This window comes from Manacus candei, unplaced genomic scaffold, assembly GCF_025592945.1.
Source record: "Manacus candei isolate 608988 ecotype Guabito, Panama unplaced genomic scaffold, ASM2559294v1 h1tg000042l, whole genome shotgun sequence".
Lineage (NCBI taxonomy): Eukaryota > Metazoa > Chordata > Aves > Passeriformes > Pipridae > Manacus > Manacus candei.
Genome location: NW_026138090.1, coordinates 4598967 through 4618484, shown reverse-complemented (window position 1 = coordinate 4618484; position 19518 = coordinate 4598967). Strand labels below are relative to the sequence as shown.

The 19518-nt window shown below is 44.0% G+C and overlaps 1 protein-coding gene across 1 annotated transcript in view; it reads left to right on the top strand.

Moving 5' to 3' along the window:
• Nucleotides 1-1945: 1945 nt before the first annotated feature.
• Nucleotides 1946-19518, top strand: part of FAM107B (family with sequence similarity 107 member B) — a 92708-nt gene continuing 75135 nt past the window's right edge. Inside the window, exon 1 of the mRNA XM_051795139.1 lies at nucleotides 1946-2021. The gene's annotated coding sequence lies outside the window, so the exon portion shown is untranslated. The remainder of the gene's footprint in view (nucleotides 2022-19518) is intronic.

Genomic DNA, 19518 nt, shown 5'->3' with positions numbered 1-19518 from the left:
TCTTGCTGTCACTGCTGAGAAAGATCTGCTGATGGTATTTTTGCTCATCTTGACAAGCTGGATGAAATCACAGCTTTTTGGGTTTCTTGATGAATATCTGCTTGGCTGTATTTGCTGCACAAGGTCAAGCTGTCCAATTGGCTGTAATGAAGCACATTAAAGGAAAAAAAGGCAATTAGTATTTTAAATACAGGAAAGCTATTCACACCAGAGAAAGATTATGGGCTGCGACACCGAAGCTGCTCTGAATTCTCCAGAGAAACATTCATCTTCCAGCCTGGCACCATGAAACCTGATTCCACACACTCTCAAACCTCCATCCAGATCTCTTGAAGTTCCTCCTTTTTCCCTATTAAATCACATGGATATTTCTGACAGGCATTACCCCAAGAGACTTGAAAGTGCTAAAAGAAAAATCTTGATTTCTGCTCAGCTTCAACTACACCTCACGATGTTAATTCCAGACTGTATCTGGCTGCAGTCTTGTATTGCAAAGTTCCATCCATGAAGTATCTGTTCAGTGTCCATCACAGAACAGAATCATGGAATCATTTAGGTTGGAAAAGACCTTTATGGTCATTAAGTCCAACTGTTAGCCCAGCACTGCCAAGGCCACCACTAAACCATGTCCCCAAGTGACACTTCCACATGTCTTTTAAATCCCTCCAGGGATAGTGACTCCATCACTTCCCTGGGAAGTCTGTTCCAGTGCTTGACAACCTTTTTGGTAAAGAAACTTTTCCTAATATCCAACTAAAACCTCTCCTGGCACAACCTGAGATGTCCAGGTATGCTGAGGTTCACCTCCGATCTGCCTTCTCTATGTGTCCTGGGTGATCACTGCCCTGGTCCTGCTGGACTCTATTGCTGGTACAACAGATGAGAGGGCACATCTGATATTGTTCAAGATGTCTGAGATCTGTGTGTCTGTCCCAGGACAGTCCCCAGTTCATCATAAACTCTCTTCAAACTCACCTCACTTATCTCGGGTGACTCTCTTATATGGGAAAACTCACCAGCTGGAGTGCCTGTCCCTGGAGCCTGCAAGGCAAATTTAGAGTAGACTTGAGGAAGGTAAAGCTGAGGAGAGAGGGATCCCTCTTGGGACAATTTGCCCATGACATGTAAGAAGACTGATATGGAGTCAGGGACTTGCATTGCCACCTCCACAGTCCTACAGTGATCCTCCCCTTGTTCTGCAAGATGTAATAACAAAGTTATCTCCACTGCACTGAGTGCAGTTGTATGTGCCCTGCACAGACAGCATCAGAGGCCAGCAGGTTATACCATTACTTGGATAAACCCATTTATGAAAAGTACTGGGCTACTTCTCTTAGTTGAACTTTGGGAGATGGTGAGTCCAAACTTTAGCAATGAACAGATTTTTCCTCTGAATGCTGAAGACATTCACTTACCAAGTGGCAAAGTCTCCAAAAAAATAATAATTCAGCCTTTTGCTTTGTTTGGCATCAATAGATTTTTCAAAGGAGTGGAGTTAATATTTTAATAAGGAAAAGTTGAATAATTCTAGTAAGGCTTTCTCTTATGAAATGGACAGAGAAGCTTAATGTCTTCTCCTGGAGCATAAGACAGGCAACACTGGGTTCTAGTGTCAAGATTAAATCTTGGATTTAGAGCTGGCTCCAGCCAGCTCTATCACTCAAATGCTGGGTAGTTCTGTGAGGTTTCACATGATTTCTGAACTTGACATTCTCCGTATGTTCTGCTGGCATTATGGGGAGGTGATGACTGACATGGGGCTGTTGGGAGCCCTGCTTTCATGCCAGGTAGGAGTTAAAAGACTGTTTGATGAAAGATGTTTTTGATGTAATCCATGTTTCTGTTTGGTTTTAGTACCACTCTTTTTGACAAGCAATTTAATGGTTTGCATTTTCCCTCTTTTTTTTTCTGCTTTCTCTTGGGAAATGCAACACAAAAGGAAGAAGAAGAAGATGAAGAAGAAGAAGAGTCACCACAGAAGCAGCTGGATTTGCCAGTCTTGGAGAATGAGCCCTTACCAGGTATGAGTGATGTGCGGAGCTTGCATCCACTCTGTGGTGCAAATTAAAACCAGTCTTTTCTAAACTGGCCTGAGCTGGGATGATAATGTGCTGACATTCAGATCACGGCAAATGAAAGGAGAGATATCAGTGATAACAGGCCTGGGAATTGTGTCATGTCTGTTATATCTTGTCTATCGTCTTGGGACTTGTTTCAATTTGTTAACACGCTGGTTCTGTGGGTCAGGCATTTGCAGCTAATGCAATTGAAATTGGCTTGGACCTTCTCCCCTGCAAAAGATAGTGACTATGGTACATGTAGTATTTGATCTCTCCTTCAGTCCATACACGGGTTCTTACAGCATGAATAAAGAGGAATTTGTCCCTCTCCCCTTTTAAAGATCTTCATTCTCTTTTCGTTCGCAATAAATGATGGGCCATGAAACCTCTCTATAAAGTTTTGGATATGAATCACAGCCAGACTGAGGGTTGTTAACTCCACTTTGGTAGATCTGCCTGTTAAAATCATTGGCAATCCCCAAAGAATCTGTTACAAAGGTATCAGGCAGTGTCTGTTTCCTGCCACTCTGAGCCTGTTTTGGTGGGAAGTTCCCGCTTCTCCTCCCTCTAACTGCCCAGACTTGTTTTCAGGAATCTTGTGCACCTCCTGCTTCTAGATGTGTGTTGAGGGGAGTGGACAAGAGGTATTTTCTAAAAAGAGAAGACCTCAGGCCTGCTAAGAAAGCCTCCATCATCAGTATTCCTGTCACTTCTCAAATCTAGCTGCTGCATCTGCTTTGTAGAATCAAAACTCAGAGGGATAGTCAATCTGGTCTGTGACCAGACTGTACTTAAATTTGGAGGTGATTTGGTAAAATTGTATGAATTCCGTTAGTCACACTTGATGTAGCAGCTGGCTGGGTGGAAGGATGTCACAGTGAAATTACCTCAGCTTCTAAGATGTGGACTTCACCTTACAACAGTGAGAGGGAGGAGACCCCAGATAACTATGATTCCAGTTGTGTACAGTATTAAGCACCTGTATTTCTTGCACAGATGCTTATTATCACGGATTCTCAAAATCTTTAGAAGTGCTGAGCACATGTTGATGCCACAGGAGCCTTGCATGCGAGGTTGGACCCAGAGGGATTCTATCCTATGGGATAACGAGGCAAAATAAATGAGGCCAGCACAAGTTTCAGCTGTGCAGAGTCTCCCCCACGTTTCCCTCCCTGCCTAGTTTGTTATGTGCAGAGCAATAAAATAAAATGTTCTCAGCAAATCTGTGGTTATAGATTGAAGTGGAGCCAGTATTTAATATGGGCCCACTCAAACGTCAAGCGAGAGATTAGAGATGGAAAAGGCCCCTGGAAAAAGCTGCCTGGGCATCTATTTAGGGTGTTTAAAATTTTCTGGGCAAGTGAATTAATTGCTTGGTAATATCCAGTGCTGAAACATATGTGAGCTGTAACCTGAATCCCCTGTTTATTTATGATAATACAAGCCCTTGTGCAAATGGCTGTCAGCAGCTGCAGATGCTGAGATTTAGGATGCTGGGACTGGAGAAGGAAAAATGCCACTGCATCAACTGAGCAGCTGCTGGTCAGGGCAGTGTAGCAGGACTAAAATGCTGAGGGATGAGGCATTTGAGCTGATAGAGCTGTGGATATAATGTAGGGGGAAAAAGCATTAAATATGAGCTCTTTCATCTTCCCCACTCATGTCAGCACTGAATCTGCCTGGCATTGACACACGGGGTTCATGTGCAACATCTGTGCCACGTCGTGAAGGCAGCATTGTAAGGGAGCAGCAATGAAATGAAACGTTTGTACCTATGTAGCTCTTACCCTTCATCAGTTAGAATCAATCGTAAGGTTGCTTTTATTTTTTGTGGCAGAGAAATGAAAGAGAACCTCCCGGCTCTGGCATTTGTGATCCAACAGGCAAATTAGTGAGCAGAGGTGCTCTGAGAAGCACACAGCTCTGGGACTGGTGTGTGAAGAGTCAACTGGAGATCAATACTGAGCCCTCTGAACTATGATTTATCTAAATTCCACTAAAGAAAAAACATGAGCATGGTTTATTTAATTTTCTGAGCAGATAACAAATATTTTCCTTGTAAAGTCTGAAAAGTTCAGACATGATTTTTTTTGTTGTTTTTTTTAACATTGCTCACAGGAATGTGTCTTTCTTAAAAATGAAAACTGCATATTTTCCTGGCTTAACAGGAAATTACAGAACAACGACTAAAGAAAGGCAAGTTCATGAAGAAAATACTTATTAAAAAAAATCAACAAAAGGAGTTGTTTTTAATAAATCGTAGTGTGCTTTGGGAAGGGACCTTAAAGATCATCTAGTTCCAACCCTCTTGCCATGGACAGGGACTCCTTTCACTAGACCAGGTTGCTCAAAGCCCCACCCAACCTGGCCTTGAACACTTCCAGGAATCTGAACAAAACCCAGTTCAGGACCAGCAAGATGCCAAGAGGAACCAGGAGGAGAGACCAAAGCTCTGGGAACCACTTTATGTCCAGCTGCTGTCTGTATCTGTCTGCAGATGACTCTGCAGCACAGAACAGCCTTTCTCAATGCTGACCCAATCCAATTTCAAAGGCTGGACATGGAATCTGGTAAGAGAAGTGCAAGGTGGCTGTGAAGCTGGTTTTCAGACCCTCCATAATGAGGCTGAGGGAGTTTTCCCCTTGGCACCTCCTTAGACTTGCCTCTAGGTAGGGACTAGATTAATACCTTCCTCTACTGTGATTGCCCAAGTCCTGTTACTGCAAAAAGGGGTTAACTCGGCCCTCAGGCAGACCTTTATATTGCTGATGACCTTCATGGTGAATGTGTAGGTCCCAACAAGCTGCAAAGAGTGGAAGAAGGAGTAATACTCCAGGTAGAACCAGGCAGAACCAGGCAGAACCAGGACAAAAAGGGAGAGGACATTGTGCTGCCTGGGGAGTGAGGGGGAGGGGAAAACTCTGCCACAGATTCCTCATGTTAGTGTCTTCTAACCTTTCTGCAGGAAGCCAGCTCCATCTTTGCTCTCTGAGTTAGACTGGGCTGTCACCCTTCTCCTCCTCATGCTCCCTGGTGACAGGTCCCTCCTTTGCTCTGGGCCATGACCTAAACATCTGTGGCACAGGGATCTGTGAGAATGGATTTAGCGTAAGCCCCGTGCAATGCAAAGAGCAAGTTTTGTCAGCCTTCTCACCACTGCTTTGCAACTGCGTCTTCGCCAGCCCCATCACCCATCACTTCTCCCAGCACAGACTCCAAGAGCAGCGCTGGCACAGGCTGTCAGTGCCACAGGGACACGGCGTCCAGGGAAAGGTCAACTACACAGACCAGCTGAAAACCATTCATCCCTCCTACACAAACCTTGAAAGCAAAGCCAAAGTAGGAAACCAAGGGAAACGAAGGAAAAACAATGTTCTGGCTTCTTGCTAAAGAAAACCCTCAGGGTGGCTCCTTTCTTCTTGCTGCCGCGGTGTGGTTACAGCTGCACCACAAACCAACTGGCCATGACCCAAGCAAAGCAGAAAGCACATTTCTGAGCAGGATTCAGAGGGTTTGCAGGTAACTGGCAAGTGGATGTAGCTGCAGTAATTTAAGATATTAAGGATTCTGGCTGGATGTGCTGCTCATCTGCTTCTGCACCAGGAAAGATGCTTAAATCAGCTTATAGTGATAAAGGAGATAGAATGTCAGTGCTGGATGGTGAGCTGCCCAGTAAGACATGGGCGTGTGTTCATTTCTGCTGCCTTTCAGGCCAGCCTGTGCTGCCGGTGACACTGAGGCAAACATCTGCTCTGTTGCAAAATGATTTTTTTTTTAAATGCCTTTTTTAACCCAGGGCAGACTTCCTTTGATTCTGGTAGAATGAAGCCACAGGTATTTTTAACCAGTGCTGAAGCAACTACATTGTTGCTCAGCTGCAAAACAGACACAGTTTTCTTGGTTCAGCAGGTCTCTCCTCTGCTCATGGCTCTCTGCTGCTCACTGGGCTTCTCCAGAAAGCCACAACTTCCTTCTTCAGCTACCAGAGAACCAAATATTTTGTGATCTGGAACTTTATCTTTTTCTAAGGTAGCTTCTAACACAAGAAAAGCCTAAACTGGCCAAGGCATTTCTGTCCTTGGCCAAAAAGCTGCTTAAGCAGAAGTGGAGATGGAGGTTAAAAAATGACAAATGAATCAGGGTCTAGAAAAGCACCTAGCTGAAGTAACCCACTGGTGCCAAGGGAAGTTCAATCTGAGATGGATTTGGGTCTTGCAAACCAGAAAATACTCCGTGATTCAGATTTATTTCCCTTCCACCTCCCTCAAGCATGTTGCAGTTTTTGTGTGCAACCAGTGGTCAAGCCAGTCATGACCTTACAGCAAGAGCATGAGGCTGTGGGTAGGAAGGTCTGGATTTTGTTTCCATCCATTACACAGCACCCATATCTTAAGGTTCATGTGTGTTCCTCTCTGCAATGCCATCTACAAATGAAAACCATGGGCAGTGCTGGAACTAAAGAAGGAGAAAGGACATGAGGTGTGTGGGTGTTTTATTACAAGAAGCTCCCTCAACATGGCTTAGCCTCCAGTCAAAAAAACTGAGTCTTCTTGCTCAAAGCATCAGCATCATCACAGATGCTTTTCCAAATTATGGCTCATTTGTTTATGTTGAGATAAAAATAAGAACTTCAAAAATATCCCTTCCTGCAGCACAGGATGCAAATATACAGCACACACCTTGAATATAATCTAAAATAGCAACCCATGGCACATGTGGCTTGATCCGAAACACAAACTCCACGTAACACGTCAGGGATCAGACAGCAATTCTTTCATATTAGGTGAACCAGTCCTGACCTGGCTTTCCTGAGAGCATCTGAAGGTGAACAGACAGAGGCAGGGTGTTCCTTGGCAGCTCCACCAGATACCATGGAGCTGGGGATGTCCCTCTCCAGGGATGTCCCTTCCCTGCCCTCAGTCACTGACATGGAGAAGGTTCAGGGCATGAAGCACCAGCCAGTGCAGGAACAAACTGCATGGGGTATTGCTTTCCAAAAAGCAGATGGTTTGCAGTCTCCCATTGGTGTGGTTGATAAGCAAGCAGATGCTGAGGGATTTATCTGTGTTTCTTGAAATGGTCAAGTGGACCTGGGAATCTGAAGGGATTTATGGTATTTCCTACTTCCAATCAGACTAAATATACTTAAGGATGACCTTTATCTCGATAGCTTACCCCTACCTCTTCTAATCCTGATGTGAAAAACAAAGCAAAGAGATTCCTGGAAATGTGAAGTTGAAAAAAAAAAGGTGCTAGTCCTTTTTTTTCCATCTCTGGAAAAGGAACGTGGTCATTAAAGGGTTTGGCAGTTCAGCCTGGTTATTATTTTATTCCATATAAATCCAGAGTTCTTTCATTGTGCTTAGTGAAATTTTCCCCACCTCCTGCTTTTTTTTATAGAAAATGTAACTCACTTATTTTTAAATTACTTTTGGACCACCACAGATCCCTAACCATCAAAAACTTCTTACTGGAGAATCCAATGCTCTCCATTAAAATATCAGTATCCCTGAAACAGAGTCAGTAAAAGTTCTGACCTTTTAAAGCTTTTGCTCTTAGTCATAAAAGTCATTTCCCAAAGCAAATTCCAGGGGAACAATCTGCTGTCAGCATGGCTTTTAGGGAAGCATTGAGCCTCTGGCAGACCTGCTAGATAGAAATCCTCTTCTGGAAGCTCCTCCAAGAAGTTTTCCTCCAGCCTTTTGTATCCTACAGATTCTTTCCAGGATTAGGTCTTCCTCTGTGCTCAGTGGGAGATCAGCCACTTTGGCACTATAGGCTTGGTTCAGGTTTTTATTTCTCACTTGGGATTTTCCAGCAGCTCCAAGCTAAAAGTTCTTAGAAAGTGACTTTGAAAAAGAAAAAAATAATTAGTTTTTATATTAAAAACATTGCATGTCATGGCATACTTCAGTAAAGTCTGTATACAAGGATCCAGGTGAAGTGTCCCTCTCCAAGTCTACTTGTGTAAGGAAGGACATTCCCTCTCCTGTCCTCCTGGAGACTGTCACTTTTGGTAGATTCTTTGTGTGGTGCAGCCTCTAGCAGACAGACCTTCCAGTGAAGAAATTATTCCTAATGTCCAATCTAACCCTCTTATTTCTTCTTCTTATAGTCTCCTTTCTTTTAACTCAAGACAATAAAGTACTATATACATCGAGGATGTAAATGGAGGTTCATGTGATGTTCAAATTTTTCAAATTCTTTAGCCTTGAGACCCTTCTGTTTATCAGAGAGATACAGAGCTTGTATGGGGCTAGTTAGGGCAGGAGAAATATTAAAAGACCAAATTTAAGGGGTTTTAAACTATCAGCACTTCTAGAAGGGAAAATATAATCCTCATGGCTGGAGGGATATGCTTATCTGCTCTTGAAGCCCCTTGTTTCAGATTTGTTTGGAGGTTGGATACTCAGTTAGCTGGACTTCAGGTCAGATCCAATGCAGTGATCCTCAGGTACCTTTTACCCATTTTCGTGCCGCGCTCTTCGCAGCTAAACTCTTCCCGATGAGTCAGTTTTGGATCTAGGTTGGATATGGCCCTAATTATCTCAGTTTACAATCCCAACCAGCCTCTAAACCAAGCGCATAAGAGGTAGAAAACATGTGTGTTCTTCAGAGCAGGTATAGAGCAGCACAACAGTCCCAACTGGGGCTTTAGGATGCTGCTGGAAAGAAAATTTTAGTAACAGGGAGCTATTTGCACACAGTTCAAGGATTTGGCAGCTCCTTTTGCCCAAGTCAGTAGAAAAGAACATCATTATCTTCCAAGCTTTGAGTGTTGCTTTCCATGTTTAGTGGCACAGTGTTTACTGGTCAGCACTGGTTTTATATGTGACAGGGAAGCTGCAAACAAAGATCCAGCTATCATGTCTGGGAGCGGGGGAGGCTGGATTTCCTGCAGGGAGGAAGCTGGACAGGTGGTGAAAACTTTGTGGAAAGATTTGTTTTGTCAGCTGTGGTGGTGTGGGATACACACCTATAGCTCCTGATGCTTGTCATGCAGTAAGAATAAAACCTCAGATCTCTCGGGGTTTGTTCAGACTGGAAAGTACATCCTTAGAGCCAAAAAGATTAAGAGAGTATTTCCTGCCTCCATCCTGCAGAAAGTGGGATATCAGACAGTGGCAGTGCATCTTGAAGGGCCAAGAGGAGAGAAGGAAAGCCACTGAGCTATTGTACAGAGCCCAGGAGTATTATTGGAAACTACAAAGAGCTGGACACTGTGTAATATCTGTGATATTAGGACTGACAAGAGCAGAGAGAGATTAATTTCTGTTCTTTCTGCTATAAACAGCACAACAGCACCCACACTCCCCAGCACCAAGGCATGCCCTGAGTGTGGTACCAGTTAGTTAGTCCAGGCAGGGATGAAAGCTCCTGATGCTCTGAGGTTAGAGCAGACAGGGCATCTGCCAGCACGGCTGCTGCCTGCAGGGGTTAGTGTGGACAGGCTAAACAGTGCTGCAGAAAATTCACATTTTCCCCCCCTGCCAAACCTTCTGTCCTATTTCAGTGAGGAGAATGGAAAAATGAGGGTGACGCCACAAGGTATCTGAAGGTACTCCAACAGCACTGAGGGAGGAGTAAATAAAGAAGCAGATGAAGTGAGGAGCTTGGTTTTCAACTGATCGTGCAGCAAAAAATTTGGTCTTCCTCAACAGGCTGCTGAAGAAAGGGCTTCCTTCCTTCCTAATGGCTGGAACTGCATGAAGCCTCCCAGTCCCAGGCCCTGCCTAGAGCAGGGTAAATGATGCACACTGTAAAATATGTCAGGTTTCTGTATCAGACTGGCTAAATATGCTTCTGAGGCAGCAGGGCCTTCTCCACGCTAGACTTTGCTGATGTGTTTAAAACAGCTCCTATGCTTCAGCAGACGCGGTTTCCTGCTCTCGCCAAGGCCCCTCCAATCCGTCTGCTCAGGCTGGCAGAGCCCAACTGCAAGAAGCAACAAGTTTCAGGACCATCTGGCTCCAAAACACCGGCTTCAGGCAAAGCCTGGTCTAATGCAAAGGAGTAAGAACAGGAGCGATCCACCAAGTCTGTGCCCACCATGTCCCAAGAGAGCCATGCAAAGTGTTCATGAAGCAGCTCTACACCTACTTCCCTGGAAAATACCCCAGAGAGGCAGAAGAGGAGAGCTCATGTCATCCTGGGTAATTTCAGGGTATTAAAGCTCAGGGTACAAGTAAAAATATCACTCACTGTTGTTGGGATTTGCCCTGTGAAAAGCAATCTGTGCCAAGAGCGTCAGGTCAAGGAGGGACAAGTCATCTCCCCTGTGCATCTCTTTGATTTTCAGCACTGGTGCAGGGCTAGATTTGGGCCCAGTTACCTGCTGGGAACATCAAGAGGAATAGGACATTTTTTTGTTTTCAGTGTGAGAAGTACTCACTGTAGCATGTCAAATAGTTTGTGACTCTGTACTGATTTCTTTAGGAATACTCCTATACCTGGCAATAAGGTCAACAACCAAGGAGGCTGGAAGTACCATGGATGGGAGTACGGTCCAATGATTAGAAGAACAGCCTGGGGACCTGGGTTCAGATTTTGGTCTGCCACAACCCTTTGTATGAACCAAGAGGGCAGAATGGGCACACATAGAGTTCTGTTTGCTGGTTTTGTCCAAGAGACTTTTAGGCTTGGTGTCTTCAAAGCACCAGGACATATAGAGAAGGCAGATGGGAGGTGAACCTCAGCATACCTGAACATCTCAGGTTGTGCTAAGGGAGATTTAGACTGGATATTAGGAAAAATTTCCTCACAGAAACGGTTGTCAAGTATTGGAACAGCTGGCCCAGGGAAGGGGTGAAGTCTCCATCCCTGGAGGGATTTAGAAGACATGTGGATGTAGCACTTGGGAACATGGATAATGCTGGACTTGACAGCACTGGGTTAATGGTTGAAGATGAGGCCTTTTCTAACCTAAAAAATTCTATGATCACCATCCAATTTGTGTCTTACTGACCAGGGTTAATGGAAGGCAATGTCACTTTCCACGCTAACAGGGATGTGGAGGAAGAAAGACATGCAAGATTGCAAAGAGCTGAGCTGTTGCAGAAGGAGCACAGGGCATAGCTAGTGCAAGGAAGCTGAGAGCATACAATAAATCTGGGCCAGTGGAAATTTATCTGGTGCTTTCTTACATTTCCACTTGAATTCCTCTCCTGTCCCAACCCAGCTGCCCACCCTCTCACTGAATATCTGATTTCCCAGCTGGTAATCCCGTTCACATCCCTCCTGAATGTGGTCTAGACAGTCTAATTGTTTATAATCCTAGAGCTGTATCAACACCCCACGTTAAACCCTGCAGTTCTGTGCATGCCAGGGGTTCATTTGCACTCGTCTCTGCTGAGCATTCGGAGCATGTCTCATTAAGGAGAACGTGTGGGATTAAAAGGTCGGGGTGAGGTGAAGATGAAGGCAGGTCCCTCACGGTGTGAGATAGACAACACTGCCTCAGAATGATTTCTGCTGATTTAGTTGGGGGGAGTCAAGATGTTACGTCAGAGCACTTCGTTGTATCCCTGCCCTTCTGTGGCTCTCTGCATTTCTTGCTCTCTTTCTTACCTTGCATGGTCTCCTCTACAACACAGCAATGGTTGTGCACACTCCCCATCCCTGCACACTCCACATCCCTGCACACTCCACATCCCTGCACACTCCATGTCCCTGCAAACTCCACATCTGCAGAAGGGCACAACTCTGCCAGAAAGACCCTCATGGTCTCTGTGCATGCTCTGCCTGCCTTGCAGAAGAAGCCATTGCATTCTTCATGGGTACAATTCAGTGTTGCCTTCTTGTTTTCTGTAGGAGCTAGAAATCTCTTAAAATTACAACCTCTTTCCCCTTTTGTCTCCTCTCCCTTGCTGTTGAGGGAGCCAGCCTTGGGTAGGGCCCCCTGTAAGTCACACATGGAAATCCAAGCTGAAGAGTTGACCTCTGAAGTGACACCTTGGCCTCCACTGAACTAGATAAGGTGCTGTGTGAGATCCTGGGAAAGGCTGTTGCACAGTGAAGGCCTGGCTGGTGGTTTTGCTTAAAACAGGCAATTTTCAATCTATCTCAAGGGCTCATCAGCATGCAAGTTTCAAGTTTTGGAAAGTGTGAAAATGAGCTGGATGAAGTCAGGAAGGGAACTTATCTAGCTTTGCAGTAAAGACAGGGGCCAGATGCCAGGAGGTTACTGGGAAAAGAGTTGACAAGTTTTTTTTTATGACAAGTGTTTATCTTCAATTGCTCTGAAGCATTCTTTGTCAGGAGAGGACTGGAGGTAAAGAACAACATCTTTTTCTATGCTTTGAAGTCATAGAAGAAAAGACAAATCCTTGATACAGCAAACATCCTTGCAAGATCCAACAGCCACACACAGAGAGGAAGCACTGGAGCAAGTGGGAAAGTTTCTTGGCAGATCATGTTGTGGTGTAACACTGGCTGGTGGTACCCCAAAGAGCATAAAGGTTGAAGGGGAACTTCATGGTAGTCAGAGGTGGAGAGCAGAGTGGTGACAACCTTGCATTGGGACTGGGCTCTTTGGGTTGTGACAGGGAAGTGTTGGAGTCATTTCATTCATGTGATGGACTTTTAGGGACCCTGTTCATAGCAGGAAAGGCTCAAACATGGCATGTTCCACAGAGAGGACACGCTGGAGGAGATTTATGAAGCAGAGAAAAGAGGGAACTCTTGGTAGCACTTATCTGCAGTACAGTGTGAAAGGACAGTCAGGACATACCCACAAAGGAGCCATCTCCTCACACTGGCATGTATAGATCTCAAATAGACTTATGACACCAGGTTTCATTGTTTTTCCTTCCCTTCACTGACTTTTTCCCCCTTTTTCTTTTCTCTTTACTACACCCAAAGTAAACACACTCTGCTCAGACTCCTGCCTTGACGCAGCAAGTCAGGCTGGGTTTAATAGCAATCCATGTTTTCAAAGTTCCACCAGATGAAGTGTGAAGGACTTCCAGCCCTGCTTGCAGGCTGACTCCCGGAGGGGTCAGCTGCTGGTGCAGGGAGCAATCTGTTTCCTGCCCTGCAGCAGCAAATGAGAGGTGAATGGAGGAAACAGATGTGGAAAATCCACCTCCCCCCTGCAGCCTGTCACTCAGAAGCAGCAAAAAGCAGATTCGGGCTCTTTTTCGGTGTGGTGGCAACGACTACTTAGCTTTGCTAAAGGGAAAGGGCTGCTGATTCCAACAGGAGGTTATCGTGCTGCTCTACTCTCTTATACGGATCTGAATCATGGGTCATCTACTGCCACCACCTGCGTCTCCTAGAACACTTCCATCAACGCTGTCTCTGTTCCATCCTAAACATCCACTGGTCAGATTTTGTGACCAATACATCTGTTCTAGAGCAAGCAGCTGTCACAAGTATTGAGGCCATGTTACTGAGAACACAGTTGCGCTGGGCAGGGCACATCTCCAGGATGAAGGACCACCGCCTCCCTATGATCTTGCTTTATGGTGAACTTGCCACCGGCTGCCGCAAGAGAGGAGCCCCAAAGAAAAGATACAAGGACTCCCTGAAACAACATCTCAGCCTTGGCCATATTGATCACCATAACTGGTCTACTCTGGCCTCCAATTGGGAGACCTGGAGACACACCATCTATAACGCTGGTGATGTTTTTGAGAAAGCACGCAGGATCACCCTTGAGGAGAAAAGGCAATGCAGAAAGAATCGTGCCTTGCAGAATATTCCACCTAAGGAGTCTTTCTGTTGTGCCTTTTGCAACTGGACATGCCTATCTCGTATTGGCCTTTTCAGCCACCAACACACTTGCAACAAACGTGGGTAGAGTCCTTCCCAAATCTTCGTTTGTGAAGCCCAGCCATGATTATCGTGCTGCCATGCAAACATGCAAGGCAGGTAGAAAACAGATTTTGTTTTGGTCTCTTACTTTCTTCTTACTATCAGTCAGGTAAAAACTTCACAGGGCACCTTGGTGGGTTTCTTAGATGCAGCCAATGGAAATACTATTTTCCTGTAAAACTGACTGCAGTGGCTGGGTGTGATGACTCTTGGTCACTTCCCAGCTCCTTGCAATGACAGCTAAAAGTCTACAAGTCAAGTTCAGCCAACTCAAGCGAGCAGAAGCAAGTTTTATCTCCAGCAGAGGTGAATGTTCATTGGAGTTTGCATTGTCAATAGTTCAGCTCCATGTAAGGGAATAAATACACCACTTAGGGATACAGTGATTGTCTAAAGCCTGGGAGCATAAACCCTGAAATGCTCTTTGGGGTTTCCTCCGGAAATAGAATTTGACAGGACTAAACTATTTTGCATAGAACATTCCTTAAAGTCAGGGGCTGCATTCTACGCTGCTCTGAGCAGAGGTTTGCCAATGCTCAGTAAGTAGCATCTTAACATGTTATAACTGATGCACATGTGATTTCTCTCATCCTAATTGTAATATCTAGCTGAGAAAAGCCACGATGGAAATTTCTGTATTTTCTAGCTATGCACTTAGTCTTGGTTTGCGTTGGGTCAGGAAGGGAAGTCTGATAAGGGTTTGGAAGAGGGTTTACATTCCTCAAAATATTCTATAGAGAGTAGACCCATGAGGGATAACGTGAATCTCTTGGTTAACTAGATGTATGTGATCCCCAAATACCTGTGCTGCTCCTACTTTTGGTGAAATTCCTGAAGAAATCTCTGTCAGCTGCTGCCATCTCCCGCAAACACCTGGGAATTCAGAAGGCTCCCAGCACATCACCAGTGCAGCACCTTCCTCTTCTCTTTGGAAGAAAATGGCCATGGCCATGGAAAAGAGAAGTTTTATAAGACAAGCACAGAGCCAACAAAGCTGGGATTGCTGCCTGGCTCAGCCATACATCAAATAAATAATCACTAAATGAAGAAAGCACTGCTGTTGCTGTCAAAACCAGTGGAATTTTTATCTTTGATTGCGCAGGAAGCTGGATGGGCCCCTTAATCTTCCTTACTCAGGGAAGAGCAGGACCGGGGAAATGCAACTTTTGCTAAGGAGGAAAAAAATTATGCAGATAATGTGCAGTGTTTTTGCCAGGCTCTTAATTGCTGTTGCCAAGGAAATGTATCCTCTTGGGTCAGGGATACTGTAATGACAAAATGCAAACAGCTTGATTCATGTTTGTAGAGAGATGGAGCCAAATTCATCCCTGGTGCAACTGGGCTAAAATGCGGAGATGGATTTGGCTCGTTACATAGCTAGCAGTTCTGTATTAGCATGTTCTGCCAAGCTATTTTACAAACAACACCTAATTTATTAAAAGGGAAAGTTTAGAAAATATTTTTTCTCATGATTTATTGCTACTTGTCTGCCAGTTGTTCGAGCAAGGACTCCACCAGCCTGTTCTTTTTTGCATTTTTATTCGCTAAAAGAAATGTTCTGGCTTAGGGATTTTGAATCTGCCTCAGCAAGATTTTAAATCAACAGCAGTAATCCCTTCGCCCTTGATTACCACTTATTTCTATGTCTTTTTTACAAGATAACATTTCTAAAGTAATCAGCAATTATTAAACTCCCATTTGCAATATCACACTGACTGCACAATACTTCTACTACCCATCTGCAGCATAAATTATCAGTGTAGATCATGGTTAAAATTTTAAAGCAAGGGGTTGTAATTAAAATACTTATAAAAGTCTCTTGTGCCTTAAGTGTTCCCTCAGTCCCAGCTCATTCATGTCCTCATCCTACATAATGAAGACCAGTGGGAGCTTTGCTATAGTGTAGGATCACGTGCACCAATCTGGGCCATGATCATGGAATAAGCCCCAGGTGTCTGGGTCTGCACAGGACACTGTTTGACTTCAGCACAACCTTAAGCATGATTTGGTCCTTGTTTGTAATTTTGGTGCCTCAGTGCTGCACCCGTGCTGGGTGTCAGCACTCAATGCCTCTTCCTTTGCTACATAAAGTGGGAAAATGGGAGTGCTTGACTTGCAAGGACAAGGAGTTTGGGAATGCTCAGGCACCTGGCTTTCAGATCAGGACAGGTCCATGTCCAGCCTAGATAACAAAGAGCTCAGATCTCTATGTACCTCCCCTTGTGCTCTGGGGATACATACAGCCCTTCCTCCCCAGCAGAGTTTGAAAAAGCATTTTCCTGCAAAACAAAGCTGACATCGATTTCTCCTGCTTTTCCAGCAGAACTGGAGAGAAAAGCTGGGCTTTTCCAAAATGTGTTTTCAGACTAAATACATTTTATAAGAAACTTCTGATATAAATCTCATGGAAAAAAAAATAAACTGTTTCAAGGTTTTCAATACAAAACTGAAAATTATCTGATTCTAACCCGACATTTTTTGATTTTGGAGGCTTACAAAAAGCCAAAAGATTCCTGCAGAGGAAATCACCAGTTTAGCCATTACCAGACTGGATTCTTGCAACTCAGCAGTGTTGAGCATTGATATGGAAACTTCAGGGTGGCTAAATCTTTTTCTAAAATGCCAAAGAGGAAGCAAACTGAGGAAGAAGAGAGGGAGGGGTACAAATAGATCTTTGATAAGCACAGCTTTTAGCTTTAGTGGAATGAACTTGCAGTGCTGTTAGGGGAGAGCTTGGATGCTATCTTTAGGAGCCAGGAAGCAGGAAAGATTAATCTTAATCTTCCAAAAGGCCTTGCTACCCCAGCAGAAAATGACAGATGCTATTGGAAACTTGACATTCTTTGCTCACAATGTTCTTGTGAAAGTTACAACTGGAAGCAACACTAAAAAGAAAATCAATAAAATTAATCAAGATATACAAAAATAAGCTGAAGACTCTCAGAGGTTTGGTGAGCACTTTTACATCAGCTTCATATTTTATGTGATAGATCCCTGACTAGTATAGAACCTGATGAAAAATCCTGATGAAAAGATGGGTACAATTCCCCACCAGCAGAGCATGCACAGCATCTTGGATTACAGCACAGCTGATGTTTTAGATAGTTTAAGGAATTGGAATATCATAGAATCATAGAACAACCAGTTGGGAAGGACCTTAAAGATCATCTCATCTATTCCCTCTTTGCAATAATATGGTCTAGACAGCCCAGGACCCTGTTGAGTTGAATTATAAAAGTGTCCAGTGTTGAGGAATCCACCACTTGTCTGGGGAGATGATTTCAATGGTTGATCGTTCTCTTTGTGAAAAGATTTCTTCTTGTGCTCAATCAGAATCTCCCCAAGAATAACTTGTACCCATTACCCCTCGCCTTTCTATGTGACAGCTTGCAAAAAAGGAGTCTCCATCTGCTTTGTAGCCACCTTTTAAATACTGGAACATGGTGATAAGGTCTCCTCTAAGCCTTCTTTTCTCAAGTCTGAACAAACCCAGGTCTCTCAGTCCTCATATGACAGACCTCCTAGTCCATGGATCATCTCTGTGCCCCTTCTCTGGACTCTCTCTAGCCTGCCCACACCTCTTTTTCATAGTGGGGATGGAAACAGAACACAGAATTTCAGGTGTGGCCTGACAAGTGATGGGTAGAGTGGGATGATGACTTTTTTCTCTCTGCTGGTGATGCTCTTTTTGGTGTAGCCCAGCATCCCACGGGCTTTCTTTGTGACAGCAGCAACTGCTCACTCTTACTGAGCTTGTTGTCTACCAGGACCCTCAGGTCCCTTTCCATTGAGTTGTTCCCCAGTTGGATAGGTCCCAGCCTGTGCTGCACTCCTGGATTGTGTTTTCCCAGGTTCAAGGCCTCACACTTGTCCTTTTTGAACTTCAAAAGGTTTGTGTTAGCACACCCTTCCAGCCTACCCAGGTCTTCCTGCAGGGTGGTTCTCCCTTCCAAAGTGTCTACTTCCCCGCTCAGTTTGGTGTCATTGGCAAATTTTATTAGGGTACAATTGATCCCACCATCCAGGTCAGGGATTTGTTGCTAATGCATCCTTCACAAATGTCTGCTGTTACTTTCTGCCTGTGTAAGCCTAACACTGTATATTTTTAACCTGCTGTTTGCTGTTATCTGTTGCACATGAACAGTGGAAAAGCTCAGGTTTAAATACTTTAGAATGCCCTGGAGAGATCTTATTTTGGTGGCTTTGTTTTCAGTTTCAAGAAGCTGTTACATTTTGTAGGCATGTAAAACCACACTTAAAAAAAAAAAATCCAAGATCAAATTAAGCTGGTTCTGGGCAAACTTAACAAAGTTTGTCTATTTCCTGTCAGACACACAGACTGTTCTGCTCAGGAATTCGTGCCTTTCAGTCCACATTTAATTCCATTTTCTGCCTGATTTCTATTTATAATGCACAAAACAATATTATTTGCCAGTAACACATTAAACAATGCCAGCAATATACTGCAATGTGAGCAGCACAGGAAAGAGGAGAAGGCTTTCCTAAATAAGTTACCCAACTAAATTTCTGTCTTGTTTGAATGTTCAGGGAACCAGAGGAATGAATTAGAAGTATTTGAGGTTCACATTAGAGCCTGAGAATTATGTGTTTATAAGGGGCTGGGGACTAAAGGTTCTGTTAACCATGTGGTGGCCAGAGAGAGAGTCCCTTCAGAAGGGACCTTGTTTTCCTTATGTTTTGTCATTCTTATGGTCTGTGATTTTCTTAATTCTGTGTACACTATCAAAACAAACTAAGCACAGATCAAACTAAATCAGTGAACATTATGTTTCTTTTTCCTCCCTCCATCTCACTGACGTCTCCTTCCATTACTGTACCTCTGTGCATGTGTCTTTTCCAGGTTTTTTAATTCATTTTCCCTCTCACAGTATGTCCCTCTGTCAGCTTTCGTGTTTCCTCTCATCCAAACCTTTGTTAAGTGCCTCAATGGGTTACACAGATAAAAGCACAGTTCTTGGGCCATTGAACTTGTGGCTGAATGTCCATGGCTTCAAGTGATTTCACCTTAAGCAGACCCTTCAAATGCATTGATTCTTTCACCATGGGGAGCTCGACTTCAGGTGTGATGGTCAGCAATCTGAGATGAACAAAAAAGGGGACAGTTAGATCTCTGAGTCTGGTCTTAGTATATTATTCTGTAAGTCTCAAGTGACTAATTCTGTCAATTAAACTACAGTACAACCCACACAACCACCTAAATACCATGTAAGAAGTGTAATATTGCCAAACAGCAAGTACAAATCAAAGGAAAGTAGACAGTTAATCACTCCATGTTTGAATGAGTTATGGGATGTTTTGACTGCCAGCAGTTTACATGAGTTGACTAATGGACAAATTCATAGAAATCACTGAAATGACTGAAACTTACTATAACACAAAGACATCATCTGTCCCTACGTTATTCCACATACCTTCACTGTTGGACCTTGTTGAAGACACAAACTAGAAAACAACCATAATAAGACCAGTCTCCTCTTTTAATGACACTTAGATGACAACTAAATACAAATGTCATTAAACAAAAACACTGCATGTTCCACATCCTCAGAAATAAGAGGTTAAACCAGTAGCATCTTACACAGGATGAGCGTCCGTTTTTGGCTTTGCTGCTTCCTTAGGTTTA